The sequence below is a fragment of the Equus przewalskii genome, chromosome 2 (assembly GCF_037783145.1).
Source record: "Equus przewalskii isolate Varuska chromosome 2, EquPr2, whole genome shotgun sequence".
Classification (NCBI taxonomy): Eukaryota; Metazoa; Chordata; class Mammalia; order Perissodactyla; family Equidae; genus Equus; species Equus przewalskii.
In genome coordinates this window covers 63,458,901-63,476,064 of record NC_091832.1, presented here as the reverse complement: position 1 = coordinate 63,476,064, position 17,164 = coordinate 63,458,901, and the positions used below count along the sequence as shown (strand labels likewise).

Sequence of the window (17,164 nt, the reverse complement as noted above, 5' to 3'; positions counted from 1 at the left end):
ATTTTATGTGATTCTGTTATTACCTACATAATCATTACAGGCTTAAAAAAGAAAGGATTATTGTGATGTTTCTTTCTGATTCTATCTGAAAGGTGATTATGAAGTCTTGTCTATGTTGTGATTTCATAAAATGTTGGCTAAATGCAAAAGAGACTGAAGGAGAAGTTATTGGTGTCATTTGGGGAACTATAAGAAATTTGCATTACATTTCTGTTATAAATTAGACACGTTGGCAAAATGCCTCAACTTCTACTTTCAGCTTCAAGACAAACACTGAAAAATACGTTCTTGTAAGTGCATATGAATGGTGAAATATTACAGTAGAACTATAAAATCTGTTTCTGAAAAGGATCTCCTCTATTATTCACCAGTATGATATATTCTCCAGGCTGTGCCTGTGTTACTTCATAAACACCAGAAATTATAAGTAACACAAATAAATATTCTTACTTGGCAACTCTAGCTATTTTATCATATATGAACAATAACAAAAATATAAACCTTGTGTAACAGTGTACTATTAAATTTGACTTAATTTTTAATGTTTTTACCATTCTAATAAACACAATTGGCTTATAAGATGGGAATAAAATTATAAAATGTTTCCTAAGATTAGGACTTCATAAATCACATTTGCTCTAAACGTGGGAATTTTTAATATTGCAGAAAACCTAAAGTTCCTCTTTCTTGGCTGGTGTGAGTGGAAAGGAAGAAAACTTTTCTAATGATATTCATCTATTTGGGAATATATTTTATTGCATGAAGAAGCTCTGCTTAACTATACTGTACATCTGTAGGAAGAATGGCAGTAAAATCGTTTGATTGCTTACTATTCCTATGCCTCACCAGAGAATACATCTTGAGATGATACGGGTTAATTGAAGTTTTGGAAATTTCATTTGCAGCAAAAATGTCATTTTCTTCATAGCAATCAAAAATTCTGTAAAACTGCTTAGTGGGTTAGTTTTGAATTCTAGTCTTCAATGATTCACATCAGACACTGATTCAGAGTTTGCCTAATATTAATGTGTTGAAGTTTATATGACAAAAATGAGGTTGTCTAACATTGTTCCGTTAAAATAGTAAAGTACTACCATGGTAATTTAGGTTGATTTCAAGCAGTTTTTGCCTATCATTGCTTAGGCATGTATGCACCCGGTACCAACCCCGGATACATACCAGTATCTAAAACCAAAACTTAATATTTAAAAATTAATTTAAATAACATGTTGATTTCTTTTTCATTTGAATTGAAGCTACATATTTCAAAGTAGTCATTATTATCTCAGGCCAAAAATAGGCATTTAATGTGTTAAAGCTAAAACTTTACTTTTAAATAAAAGAGTGAAAAAGGGAATAAAGATCTGGGGTTGTACATCACCAAATAAATGTTCTTTTTTTGGTTGGCTGGTACCAAGAGAAATAAGACAGTGTTATCTGTGGAGAATTTTCTACATAATTAACTTTGTCTTGGTAAACTATTTATTACAGCAGAATTTTGACCTGAGGGTAATATAGTAGGAAACACTTGGTAGCAGAAAATTGTGGTTTGTAGAGCATTTCTTGCTGAATATTTCTCAGGGGTATTTTTCGATTGAAAGTCTTTAAAGAAGGAGAAAATAGTGACATCTACATTTGTCTTCACTTCAAATCACTGTCATCTTTTGTACAATAGCAACTTTGATGGACTATCCTTCTGTGTATAACGTTACCTGAGAAGTAAGTGTGTTCTAAAAGATTGTCGGTGTAATTAGTGTTAATGAAGTAGGACAACACAAAAAGGATTATTTGGGATAGTAATGGTGATTTTGACCTTCCTATTGGACATTTTTAAGCATAATAATTATTTTAATGCTTTGGTAAATCTTTCATTTATATGTTCTATTCCTACGAACTATAAAGTTGAAAGCATTTTATGAGCATCAAACTTTCAAAAGTTTAAATGTTTTTGAATACTGCTTTTCATTATATTACCCTGTTGAAATGTGTAAAAGTAAACTTTGAAAGAAATCAGTGATAAAAATACTTCTATAATCTTTTAGAATACATCATAGTTCTAAAGTTGCATGAAATAAGAGAAACCCTTCTACCAAATTTTTGTTTCAGTTGACAAAATCTCATCTGATAAAATATTGGGATTTAGGTGAATCTAAGAAACATCACTCCTGCTTTCTGAAATATGGGAAGTATAGAAAATTAACATGACAAACACAGGCTAGACTCCCAACACCAACCATTAACTGTACGACGTTGCATAAATTAACCTCTGTGTCTCAGATTTTTTTATCGAAATGGGAATAAGTAACTCCTTAGTTATCTAAGTAACTCCTCAAGGAGAAGTTATGATGGAGAGCTGCCGAGGATGGTACAATAATGAATGCACTACTCAATAGAAGGATTGCTCTCAACTCACCAAATACTACCGTGCTACTGTGATATAAATAGTCCCCACACTTTTTTGAGGAGATCTTCTCAATTTAATCAAATCTACTCCACAAGAATCTGTCTATCTATCTATCTGTCTATCTGTCATCTCCAGAAGCAACAGAAGTCAGAGGGCATGTGAAGACAAATTGTGGGAATTCGCAACATGTTGGAAAACTTAGGACTGCTTTAACATTTAAGAAATCTTCAGTTTTGCCAATAAGCAGGTAATTTACTACAGATAATGAAAAAAGAATCAATTCTAGAGTTTCACCAAAAGGAGGCTAGATAGAGCATGTTGCCTACCTAAATTATATGAATGGCCTTACATGAGTGTTTATCAAAAGTCCTTACAAGATTATTTTCACTATTACAAGAAAAGGGATATATCTCAAGGCATATTTTGTTTACAGGGCCTCTAAGACAAAGAAGTTTTTTCTGCTCCTTTTTATTCTGATATTATCTATAGCCATGCTGTTAAAAGCTATTATATTTTATACTTTAAAGAATACTTATACTTTTTTTTGGACAAACAAGAAATCATAAGCCTGTAATGTGTAGAGTCTTTTTCACCAATTCTTTAAAAATCAAGTTAAGGGGGCTGGCCCGGTGGTGTTGTGGTTAAGTGTGTGCACTCTGCTTCGGCAGCCCAGGGTTTGCAGGTTCAGATCCCAGGCGTGGATCTAGCACCACTCGTCAAGCCATGCTGTGGTGGCATCCCACATAAAATAGAGGATTGGCACAGATGTTAGCTCAGGGACAATCTTCCTCTTCCCCCCCTACCAAAAATAGTCAAATTAAGTAAGCTAGGAAAATTTTAAAGTACAGGAAGATATAGAGGTTTTTTGGCTTCCTTTAGAAAATTATTTCTGAAATGCTACACTTTATATTTATTTTCAGAAATATGTCAATTCCGATTTGATTCAGTACGCATCTTAACACCTTTACACTATGGCTCTCCTAGATATTCTGCAAAGTCCTTTGGCCAAAGGCAACACAACTTTGATGAGACTGAATTAAATATGGCTGTCTCATGTTGTATGTCCTCCAGGTCAATAGAATAGCTACACAGGCAAAAGGAAAAAAAAAGGAAAGCCAATATGTTAGCCATGTTAATAGCACAAGTGTAATATTGCTTGAAATCATAGTTCAGAAACTTGTAAACATTATAATGATGGGCAAATTCTGTAATAGTTGGTTTCATGCAAGAGAAAAAATACAAAAATGTTTTATAATTATAGAATAATTATAAGTGTTGCAAAGTGATTTTAAATAACCTGCTTGAATAGAGTTGACCCAGTTATCAAAGTGCTTTTCTTAAAAAAAAAAAAAGTGCCTATCCCATCCAACTGTTCTCAGTTTAGATATTTTTTCTAAAGCGAGCTTGGTAAACAGAATGTTGTTTTAGCCTCAGAACATAAGCTTACCGTCCATAAAAACATGAAAGTACAGGCCTGCAGGTAAGTTTTCAACAGCAACACTGTTTTTTGGTATCTGAAGCTTACCAAAGTTAGTGAATGTGATTTTTTTTCCAGTAAGCTTTCAGAAATACATTTAACAACTTAACTTGAGGCCTATAACAAGGCTTCATGATGACTTTAAAGCAGGACTAATCCTGGGCTTATCTCCAAATTCCAGGCAACCTTAACAGCATCCACATGGGAAATGTTGAAATGTGTGAAATAAGCTGGGGCTTAACCTCATAGATAGGGTATATTTGAACCTGACAATTCTCTAAACTTTGTGTGCTTAGACGAATGCAAGTTCAAATTGAGGATAGTCACAGGAGAGCTGCTGACACAGTTCCCTTAATGCAAGTATGGAGGTACTACTGTGCAGTGGGTACACACACACAAACACAGGTGCACACGCACACACTTGCTCACAAGCTTGTTTCAAACTTCCTGGTCAGGAAAGATAGGTAGCTGAGTATTTGAGTTTCACAAACACCTGTTATTCTCCATGTATTAGTTAGAGGGAAAATCAGAAACTTGAAACTATCCTCGCAATCTGCAGAGTCAGCAACTTTAAAGAAATCCAACTTACTTTTCCACAGATGGCATAGATCCTTCTACTCAAAGTGTGGTCCACAGACCAGAAACATCAGCATCACATGGAAGCTTATTAAAAATGCAGAATCTCAGAGCCATCCAGACATACTCGAATCCCCATTTCAACAAAACCTATGTGGAATTTTTGTGCAAAGCAAAGTTTCAGAATAACTGTCGTGTGTTTCAAAATTGGGGTTGAAGCTTCAATGAGAAATACAGATGCATAAATAGCATAACTTCAAAAATCTTCTGTTTCTTGTACATATTATTATGAGATAAATTTTTGTATTTGTTTTTACTGTTTAGCATTTAATTGATATTGGATTTTTAAATCTATAAATGAAAAGTTGGGATGGAAATTCTATAGCATTACCTCTACATTATTTTATATAATATTTATTATTACATTTATTTGATAGACTTTGGCATTTTTCATAAATTTCTAGACATTTACTCTGCTTTCTTATGAACTCATAGCATTTTATGTTTAATTTCAGGTTACTGTTGCTAATCCTCCCTTGACAATTTTCCTCCTTTTTAATACAAAGCCTTCCAAAATTTTGTAGGTTTATTTTGCTTTGGAATCATGCAATAATTTTCATGGAAGTTCAGAATGAGAAATATATATATAAATGATACAGCAATTTTTTTTCTTTTTTTTTTCTGAGGAAGATTAGCCCTTGGTTAACATAACATCTGCTGCCAATCTTCCTCTCTTTTTGCTGGAGGAAGATTAGACCTGTGCTAACATCTGTGCCAATCTTCCTCCACTTTATATGTAGGTTGCCACCACAGCATGGCTGATGTGTGGTGTAGGTCTGCACCCAGGATCCGAACCTGTGAACCCAGGCCACTGAAGCAGAGCACGTTGAACTTAACCTCTATGCCATGGGGCCTGCTCCACGATTTTTATTTTTACTTTTACTTTTTTCCTGAAGAAGATTTGACCTGAGCTAACATCTGTTGCCAGTCCTCCTCCACTTAATATGTGGGTCACTGCCACAGCATGGCTTACAAGTGGTGTAGTCTGTGCTGGGGATCTGAACACACAAACCTGGGCCACCAAAGTGGAGCATGCCAAATGTACCACCATGCCATGGGGCCAGCTTCTAAAGCAATTTTTTAAAAAGCCATATTACCATAAAAATCTTAGACTATTCACATGGTTTGAAGTGTTTATAAATCTTTAACATAGTGAGAATATTCAAATAATTTCACAAATGATAATGATGAGTCTTGAATTTCAGGTTCTATTTTACTCAAATGGTCTCAAGTCCACATTAAGGAAAGTTTCCATAAGCAGACAAACCAGTTAGCACAAGTTTTACAACTATTCAAAGTTGGAAGATATCATCAGTGAGAAAAAGTTGTAAAATAGATGAAGAATGGTAGTGCATTTCTATTTTATATGATAAAATACTAACACTAAAGTGCATATAAAGATTCTGAGATGACAGTCAACAAAAATGTTTTAGTGCTGGCATTCCATCAGATACTCCACTAGACTATGAGACAAGCAATTTTTATGTCTCAGATTTATCGAGAGGTAGTCACTCTCAATGAATCTTGGAGTTGTTTAAATTTAATATTCATATTTTAAATATTAAAGATAATTGTATTCTAAAATAAAAATACAATATTAAATACTAATAAGTAGGAACTAAAAAAAATGTTATAAAATATAACTCTATACTTTTCTATTTAGAAACTCTGCATCACCTGCTACAGAATTGAAAGAAATCTGCTCTGATTTCAGATGATACATTTCTATATCATGTTGCAGAACGATGAAATGTATCATTTTAATAAAACAGTTCTGTTTTACCAATTATTTTAGCATTTGTGGTTGAAAGCCAGTCCAGGACATAGAGTGGCACCGTTTCATAAATATGAATGTGAAACAGTAATGGGTCCTCAAGGTCAGGGGAAAACGAGGCTACAGCTTACAAGAGTAACTTTCCAAAGTTACAAAATACAAAGTCAACTCATAAAAAGCCTCTTTGCGTTCATAAAATATGAGTATTACCCATCAGTGGCAGAATATGCTTTGAGTAGAATCTGTCTCAGAAGGCAAAGCACTTTTGAGATTTCTCTGCCTCTTACCTTTAAATGAAAAATCCAATCTTGCATGATTTAGATGTCTATGTACACAAAAGAACTTTGACAGAAATAATGGGAGTTATGTATCCTTGTGGAGCCTCACTTTTGCTTAATGTTTAGAGTGGCATTTAGCTCTCTTTTTTGTTCTTTAGAGCAAATGTGAATAATCTCTCCAATTTTCAGGAGTGTTACTGAGGGTTATACACACATTTACAATCCTCATGATTACTGCTAGAAGGCCTTTTTATTCTAGTAGAAACCTATTTTAAGTAGATGCTTATTTTGCAGATTAGGATAAAGAATCTTGTGATACTGTAAAGCTGTAAGTTATCCTTAATAAATTGTTTTACGAATGAGCCGTTATAATACTGGCACAGGTAGGTTCAGAACACTGTGAAAGATTCTTATGGGGATTGTATTCTTCTGCATTCTAAAGAAAGTAATAATATATCTAAATTTGATGAAATTAATTTTGGTTTCTGTTCAGTTTCAGTCGGATTTATATTTAATTTACAAAGGTACATTTGTTAAAACTTCCACACAAATAGACATTTTTATGTAGTTAATTTTAACAGAAACTGTTTAGAGAATGTTCTAATGTAGAATGTGAGAATGCAGTTTGAGAGAACGTAGCATCAGAATGGAACATTTCTAGACTAATTTTGAACACAAAATAAGTATCTTGGAAAACGTGTGATAGAATGAAGAGGCTAAGTTCCATTGTCTAGTTGGACTGTAGAGCAAAATTTTATTATTGCTTTCCTTTCCTTTGTCACTTAAAAAATATTTTGTGTACTTCAGTTAATGAAATACACAAATTAAAACATACTGTAACGCTATTGTGAGATGTCTTTTAAAATAGACATATAGAAAATTTAGTCAACTTTGCAGTTATAAATATTTATCTTTGCTCTATTAATTGCTTTTAAGTTCTTTTAAAAAATATTTTCATTTTGAAGAGATGACCAATCTCATCTGTCATTTTTCTTACCAGCATTTTGTTCTTTTGCAGTTTTATTCTCTTCTTAAATATTAGTTTGAAGCATATGAAATTGTCATTTTTTTAGGACATTAGTAACTGACTGATAGTTTCATATACTTCAACTTTAATAGCCAAGCATCTTAAAACCTCCCCCTCTGCATTGAACAATTATTTAGGGACCGTGTTTTAAATCAGTCCTTTTAAAGATAAAGAAGGGCACCTGTTGTCATCAAATGGTGAATAAACTGATCTGGCTTTCCAGTTGCTTTTTCTGGAGGAAAAATCCACATGGTTCAATTAATATGAGTTTCGCATAGAAAGGGGTGACTGTTTTCAAAGCAAAATTGTTACAGCTCACCAATGTCACAAAAGCATGACTTCCTCAAGAAAAATAAATTGTGCAATTCATTTTATGGCAGATTAAATCCCATTTATTTTCTTTGCAGACAGCTGTTTTGAGTAGAATGTCACTTGTGTGAAACCATTCTATGGATGTTGGGCTTCGGATCCTGGGCAGGCATAACTTTCTCTGATGAAATAAAAGGTTATGTTTTATGGTTATGCCTCTTGTCAGCAAACCTCAGCTAGTGAACTTTAATAATACAGTGTTCTGTATTTCAGACAGCTGTTTTTGATGTCTAAATATCCATCTGCTCTTAATTTTTAAAAATAATCATTGCATTGGCACAATACAAAAAATATTTCCTCCTTTATCTTGAAATATAACATTCATTTAGAAACTTATCAATCTCTCATCACTCAAGGTTATTGATAAGCTGACAGGTTTTAAACATCAAGCACATTCATGTTTATGAAACACATTTTAACAAAATTCTCCTAATAACTAAACGATTACGTCACCTGAGGAACAATTCCACATTAGAATGGTGAGACCTTTGAAAAGAAGGAATCTGTAGGTGTAGCATTTTATAGATGAGTGAATGAAGACTCAGAAAGGTGACCTCCTATATCACACACTAGGTCAATTTTATATGCTTAGATAAATGCTAGATTCAACTAAAATGTACAGTCTTTAGCTTAAGTATGCAGGGTTCCTTGCCTCGAGTGTTCTCAGACATCTAATTCTGAGAAACTGGAACCATTCTGATAACTATCTTTAATAAAACTGTCCTACAATTATATAGACACTCTAGATAATTGAATCTAATTTATTACTCATTTTTTTGCTTTAGGATCAGGATCATAATAGAAACCATCATTTCACTGTGTACATGTAAGTATCGGAATGGAGGATTCACGAGAATAATAATGACTTGAACACACAAATTCTAGTACCCATAATGACCTTCCAGCACTGCAGGGGGCAAATCAGAGGCTTTCTCCTGGAGAAAACAGTGTTTCTAACATTCTGAAAGGCTTACAAAGTAATAAAATGAACATAAAGCATAGTTAAATACGTTTCATGCAGCTCCACAGGCTGATGTAAAGTGGAATTTACTGAGGTAGGTGAATGGGTTTTAGACTGGCCCCTTGTAGGTCATCTGCTTCTGTCTTTATTCCGGACGTGTCGTTCCAGAGTTAGGGAGCCTGACAAGGCAGCTTCACTTCACAGAAAACAAGACACTTTTGAGATTGCCCAGGGTTACTCTCATGCAAAATGTCCCCAGAAGGTGAGCTTTTCTGGGACAGAGAGAGCTGGGCTAGGAGTGAAGGGGGAGAGTGACTGCGCCAATATCTGGCATTAGAAGCATACTACTTAGATACGCATCCTTGATAACTTCCCATTTTTTTCTGCCGTCTCCTAAACCTAGATGAAGAAATTTCTATGGAATATAGATTTACAAGCTGCTTGAAAAACTAGTAGCTGCCCCCCAGCACACAAAACCCTGACCCCAATGTTGTAGTGAGACCGTGATGAAAGAAAGCTTAATTTTATATCCTAAACAAACTCAAGTGCTGTAAAATATAAGTTGAACTTTTACGTATTAGACTTCTGCAGGCTAGTTAAGGCCACTTTCAACTTAATGGAGATACATTTTGGGTTTGAAATAAAATTTGAGCAATTGTTTTCCTTAAGATTGGGTACACTTTTTTTCCTCTGATTTTGCTGAGTTGAAGACACTGCTTCTTAGAAAATAAATGAAAGGCTCTATGAAGAAAAGGAAATATTTATTTATCTTACATTACTGAGTATTGTATATTTATAAACTTAGAGAACAGATAGAAGAAATATAGTGAGTAGTTAACAGCCTACGTGTTAGAAACAGAGAATTTTGAATTGAAGTCCAAGCTCTGCCACTTACAGGCCTCAGGACTTAGAAAGAACAGGTTGTGATGCTAGATTACGGAAACAACAAGACACAATTTCAATATTTTTTTTTTCACTTTCAAGAAAAATTATCTCTATACTGGAAAGGGTAGAAAAAATAAGTCACCCAATATAAAGAAGAGATAGCAGTATAATCCGTGACTACTTCAAATAACTTCATGCTTGGAGGTCTATACCATTGCAACATGCACAGAGAAATTGCAAAATTTATCTTTTAACCATGAATAATCTTCATGAAATGATGATGAAGGAAATAACTTCCCGTGACTGGACTCAGATAAATAGTATTTATATCTACAAAAGGGCAAATTTCAGGTTTCAAAGTTCAGTGTACTTGGTTTTGATCTTTGGAAAAATTCTAAAGTAATTGCATTAATGTTTTTTTAAGTAATAAGAGAAACATTAAGTCCTATGAGCCAGCACAGGTCTGCCAAATTTTATCAAACGTTATCCCCACAAGAGGTATGACTTCCAAGCTCAGATTCTCTTAGAACTGGGGCTTCTTTTCCCCACAGGAGTGACCTTAATACAAAATCCCATGAGACCCAATGTATCAAACTGGCCCTTGAATCCCAGATATGGGGCATATGGCTTTCCCAGGTCACTCCTATAAGCATCCGGGTTTATTCCAGATTGCTTGGCCCCAATCAGCCCACATATACACCCACTCACTAAACCACTTTATCACACTTCTCTATGAAAGACGAAATGTGCACGGGTGCAGGTGCCTCCACTGAAAAGGAAGCCAAGCGAAGTTCAAAAAAGGCTCTAAAAAGATGACTTTCAGCGGTATGGAAAACTTCTAAGAATCCCTAACCACATTGTTGCTAGCCATAGTCTCGTATGTTTTCCCTTACTCAAAATCTCTATACATAAGTATGAAGCCTTGAAGAGAGTCAAATGGCATGGCAGTCCTGATGACTTACCTAAGATCATAGATGACATGGTCATCTTCTAAAATCACGTAGGCCCCTCACTGCAAAAGGATTTATGAATCAAAAGGAGAAGTCATCTGATAGGCAAAGAGTCAGGGATATATAATCCCCAAGATCCAGGTCTATGTTTAAATATCTGTAGATTCTAAGCAGCAGGCAATAAGCCTAAATGGAGATGTTCAAAGTTATAAGCTCATAAATGATGTATGCGTTCTAACACGTGTACTTTTTCCTTATGCGAATGCTTTCTCACAGCTGTCCTATGGCACCAATAAATAAGGCCCACTCAACGATGGCTACCTTGATTTTAGCCATACGATGTCTAGGAAACTACATTTTCAGCTACAGTGACATGACAGATTTCAAAAGTATCCTGTAATTCTGCATAGTAAATTTTAAAGGAGCTCCTGCCAACTCTTTTAGTTTCTAGGGTACAGATCCCTTGCTCCTCCTCAATGAATAGCATTATCGCTGAATTGTAATAAGTCCACATTTACTAGTGATCAGGGAACTGATGATAGATTCCTAAAATTGAATCATCAAGCACAGGGGGATCATAGGGTAGACTCCACATAGGACAGGAAAAGCGGGGAACTAAAATCAGAGAAAAAGACCATTGCACTTGACTGAATAACCTACTTCAGAACGGTTTGCAATTGCACTACTCTTGGCAGAAATTGTAAGATATGACTAGTAGGCAGAATTTGAAAGAGAATAGCAATGGGTACTTTCAATAAAGATGCAGCTTTGTTATATCAGACTGTCATCCAGAAGACGGCAAATCTAATGTGTGAAATAATGCAGCTCCAGTCCAGACATCAAAAACTGAGCTCTCTTACAGGCCAGAGGCAATTGCTTTCAAGCTCTGTATAGAAGCTTGCGTTTAATTTCTTCAGCTTGTTTCCTCATTCTCTACCACCAACTCTTCCCATAATCAAAAGCAGTGAACACACTCTGTAGTTTAATGCATTAACACTTGATGATTAAGGATAGTGTGTAAAATAGTATAGCAAATGAATGTATCATGCCAAACATATGTTTCAAGATTAGAAATATTGGCCACTTAATATATCTAAAATTTTTTTTACCTATTTCAGAATTCAAAAGGATAATCTATTTTTCTAATTTTGGGGAAAACTCTCTCAGTCTATACTGCAAAATTGTTAATATTTTATGGTAAACTTAAAGCCCTTAGCACTGTAGGTTGAGTCTTTCTGATGTTTTAGTACAGTGAAGGCTCTCTTCTGATGAGAGACATCACAAGGCATCACTAGTAACAGATATAGCAAATAATCTGTCCAAATTCTTTAAGCCACTTTCCTTTTGAGGCTCAGGGAGGTCTGGAAGGAAGCTGAAGTGCAATGTAACAGTGTAAAAGTTGCCACAGTACCTCACATTAATGCTGGGCTTCATACCTACTAGGATTGAGAAAATGCTTATGGATTATGGTTCTATACTTGGCCTAAAAATTGAACCCAGGGTAAACTTTTGCCAAGACAATGTGTGATGAATAATGTCAGCATGTTCTATCCATTTCTATTCATTTAAGGCTTGAAAATGTGGTTAATTCTCTTATTTTATCAACAGTGAGTCAGAAGGGGCAGAAAATGGGGCAGGGTGTTTGGGGAAGGGACCTTGGATGATGCTCTACCCTAATAACCAACTAGACATGTCAGCAAGTGACTTCACCTTTCCTTCTCTACTATGAGTGAGGATGGTTAAATAGTTTATTTGGGCGTCGTCCTGAATTTGAATCTTCACTTTATCTTTACTAGCTTTGTCACCATGAGCAAGTTACTTATCTCACTTGTCATATACTCAGTGGGAAACTGTTTCTACACGTAAAGCAATTAGAACTGGGCTGGGTACAAAGTAAGCACTCAATAAATTTTGGCCATTATTGTTTTTGCTATAAAAGGCTGGAAGTGAGCTAGATGATCTCTAATTCTATTTCCAACAACTCTGAGTACAGAATTAAGATCTATGCTTTATTTTAAAAAGATTAGTTTAAAAAATTATTAAACAAATAATTATTTCTTTCCTTTAAGCCTATCGCCTTTGAATAGTTGCAGCCTAGTGGTAGGAAGATCCCCTAAACCTTTGCAAAGTACAAGCAAGCTATCTTCAGAGGCCTCTGATGTCCCTATGATTTCACAAAAATGATTCTGAAGTTGTACAACTACCACGAAAAATTGTAATGCTGAGTATTACACAATCCAATGAGCTCCTTATATGAGGATTTAATAATTATTTGAATAATTTAGGTAAAGAATTAATTTATAATTTAAATAAATTATTTTAATTAAATAAATAGTTTTATTTAGGAAATGAAATTAATTTATTTAATCTAATTATGTAATAATGATTTAAGATTACGCCTCTCTGCTTCATTTGACATTGCTGGCATCCCTCCTTCTGATCTGGGGCATGCTATTACAATCGTTCTTTCTCAGGCTTTTCCATGGATTTCTCTTCCTCTACACTCTCCTTGAACACTGACCCTCAGGATTTCACTCACCACCCACATCTCATGTCATTGTGTGTACCATCCTTGAGTGATCAGTTCCCATATTCTATACAATTAAACTCTTCTCTGCTTCTGACCTGAGCATTCGACGAACTACTGGTCTTCTGGGCCTGAATGACCCACACATATTTCAAACTCAATATGTCCAAACTCTCCCAATGTTAACTATCTCTTCCTCCTAAATTCACTCCCACTTTTGATGACATCATTGTCCATCCAACTAGTTACCTGAGAATTATCTCTGTGATTTCTCATTCTGTCTTACATTCTATATGCAGTCAATGAACAAATCTTGCGAATTGTCCTTCCTCAGTACTTTTCAAGTTGTCCCCTCTTCTAATTCTGTTCTACAGTAGCTTTAATTCACTTGCTGAAATGTCCTTCTTCCATGTTGCTCTTCCCTCAGTTTCGTCCAACCCAAATCTATTACCCATTATTAAAATGATCTTTATAAAAAGCAAGAATGTTCAAATTACCTGTCTTCTTAAAACTTTTCTTTGGCTTCTGGAGGCCTAAATAAATCCCCATCCTTAACACATCAAGCAAAGCGCACTCTTCCTCATGATGTCCTTCATCAGCGCTCTAGTTCATATTTCTCTAGATTTTATCTTGCAGTTTTTGCCATTGTAAAACCAAGATGGCAAGTTTCCCCTTCACACAGCATATATTTATCACCCCATGTTTTTTTAAATCCTGTTTCCTACCTGAAATTATCTCCACAGCACTTCCCTTCTTTCTGTGCCCCTTAGTCTAACTGACTAATCTTTTAAGACTAATATAACTAACACCTTCAGCCCATTTTCCTTGACACCTCCCATGTCAGGTTATGTCATTTATTGTCTATGAGGCCTTGAAAAGGTTACTTTAAAATAAACAGGCCAAAAAAAAGCCCAAAAACCAAAACACTGTGACTCAGTTTCCCCAACAGTAAAATGAGGACAATAATAGTATTCATCTCATAGAGTGGTTCTGAGTAATAAAGTGAATACATGTAAAGTGCTTGTACAGGAGTTGACACGTAGAAGCCCAAAACAATTGTTGACTACTACGTTAGAGGCATTCTTCGTAACTACAATAATAGTCAGAGTCGATAGCATTGCAATTTCCACATTATTGGATGTGAGTTTCTATCTATCCCCACTGCCAGCTAATGAGCTCTTTGAAGAAGAGAATCCTCATCTTTATTTTTTTTCCTATATGAGTCTGAATCATAGTCACAAAATTACTGTGTTGAACCAATCTGTATATTTACTCATTTGCTCATCTTGGAAATAGAAATCATTCACTTCTTCAAAATTAAAAATTAAATGTATAAAAATAGGTTTCAGCTGTTAGGAGGACAGTAGGAGAACCTATTGTTTCTTCAGATCCTTTAGCGGGTGAAAGATTCCACAAAATAGAAAATTTTGCCACTGCACAATAATGACACATATCAGAGATAACGGAGCTTCCAGAAACAAATTATGCCTCTTTGAAAGAATTATTTCCAAAAGTTACAAGCTCATGGTCTGCTAGGTTATCCCCATTTGAGAGTTTTTAAGTAATTTAAGGTGCAGTATTAATTATTTTAAACTTGTTATTTGATTTTTCCAAGAAAAGAGAATTTCAAGAAAGCAGAATATGGTAGATTTAATAAAATTAGGATCAGAACTTGTCCACGATCAATGTCAAAGGAGTCTTACGTTAAATTCAAAATAAATTCTATTTATTTTGATTAAAAAACTCTTTGATCTCTAGGAATTTTGAATTCAAAGAGCATGAATCTATTAATATTTGAAAGAAGATAAAATTTCTTCCTTTAATCCTGAGTCTCAGCAGCAGGATGGCATCGGATGGGAAAAGCAATATATGTTGAATATATTTGACCCAATATTCTATACAGAGATTCAGAATTTTAAATAAAAAGTGTGCAGAGGAATACGTTTCCTACCTGATCATGCCTAATCAAAGTGAAACTGAAAAGATACAATAAGAATGCTCAGGGGCCAGTCTTGTGGCCGAGTGGTCAGGGCTGCTTACGGCTTCCACGGCTCAGGGTTTCACTGTTCGGATCCTGGGCATGGACATGGCACTGCTCATCAAGCCATGCTGAGGTGGTGTCCCACACAGCACAACCAGAAGGACCTACGGCTAGAATATACAACTACGTTCTGGGGGCCTTTGGGGAAAAGAAGAAGCAGCAGCAGAAAGAAAGAAGAATGGCAACAGATGTTAGCTCAGGTGCCAATCTTTAAAAAAGAATGCTGAACTAATGTACAGAGTAAGATAAATTTATATATATGTAATTATATATAATATATTATGTATAATATATACATTCATATATATATATATGAAGAAAACATAGGAAATATTTTCTGTCAAAACAATTTTTATTCGAGTTAAAGTAGCATATGATGGCCTGTCTCCCCACGTTAGACTATAAGCTCCATCTGGGCAGACACAAGTGCCTGTTTTTGTCACAGCTGTATCTTCAATGCCCAGGATATAGAATAGTTGATGTTTAATTCTTATATGCTAAATAAATTAATAAATCATAAATGAAAAAAAATTCCCCTCCATTCCTGAAATCAGAGACCCTATCTCCCTTGGCACACACAGTTGTGAGGAACCTCACTTTCAATCCTTGTCTTGCTCTTCTTCAGATTCGTTTTGTATAAACTTGCAAGTTCATCTCCATACCTAATATGGGAAATCTTTATTAAAGAAAATCATAGTGTATGTAGTGCATTCCTGCAAGTTTTAACTTTTAAGTAAGGATAAAAGTTCATGGAGTCCTATTAATTTAGTAACCCTGACAAAAGTCAGAGACATTTTAAGAGCTTAAAAAGCTAGGCTGACCCACCTTTAGACACTGGGTATAATTGAAGACAATTTCAGCTTCCATTAAGAGCTTTGTTATGTACAGACCCTGTCAAAAAACTAAGATAAGCCTTATATCACTGTGAAAAAGCAGCAATTCATCTGCATTTATTTCAACTTGAGGCTTGCTGGTGGAGGAAATGAAATAGATAATTTGACAGCATATGTTTTGGTGATATGGTTTACGGGAAATTTTCTAATTTTTTTTCCCCACTTTTTATTACTGAAGGTCATACTTAAGGTCTATAGAAACTACATATATATAGTTTTCTGATAAGTGTTTTTGTATAGATCTGGTTGACAGATTAAAAACACTCTATCAGTTAAATTCGAATTTCAGATAAAAATTTCAAATCTAACTGGTGTCCTGCTATTTTGTTTGCTAAATCTGGCAAATTTATATATAGACAGAAACTACAAAATATTATAGCCATTTAAATCTGTTAAATTTAAGAATGTAAATAAATGTATTTGTCATTGCCATATTGACATATTTTGACATATTTTTATATTATCCCTTTTATAAGACATACTACTTTTTTCTGCTTTTCCTAGAAATTTAAAACAAAATTTTAATACTTTGCCAGCTTCAGATGTTAACTGATTGATTACCATGTTTAGATGAGTTGAAGTGAAACGAAAGTTCTCCAGTACACACGCGTTATATGAAAGCTATGAGATTTCCTTTAAGGATTTATATTTAGTTTCTGAGATTTAAGCTTTAAAATTAACACCCTACAAATTCTAGCAGAGAGGTGTAAAGAGCCTTAAAATGGGGTCCCCATACCTGTGAGACCTGACTACAACCAGATAAGCATGGTTTTGTTTTGTTTTTTTTTTGATACATTTCATTGCAAGAGAGGAAATAAAGGCAGGAGAGGGGAGTTCTATTCATATGGACATCTAGTGTTTTCATCCCTCTGGTATTTGTTTCTATTTGTTGACCAATAAGTAGGTTGGTTATTTTCTTGACATGCTGGCCTTCCTGAGAGG

General features: G+C 34.7%; 1 protein-coding gene across 1 annotated transcript in view; it reads left to right on the top strand.

Annotated features, from left to right (window-relative positions):
- The window catches only part of GALNTL6 (polypeptide N-acetylgalactosaminyltransferase like 6), a 1,099,146-nt gene that overhangs the window by 471,404 nt on the left and 610,578 nt on the right, over positions 1 to 17,164 (top strand). The window lies entirely within an intron of this gene.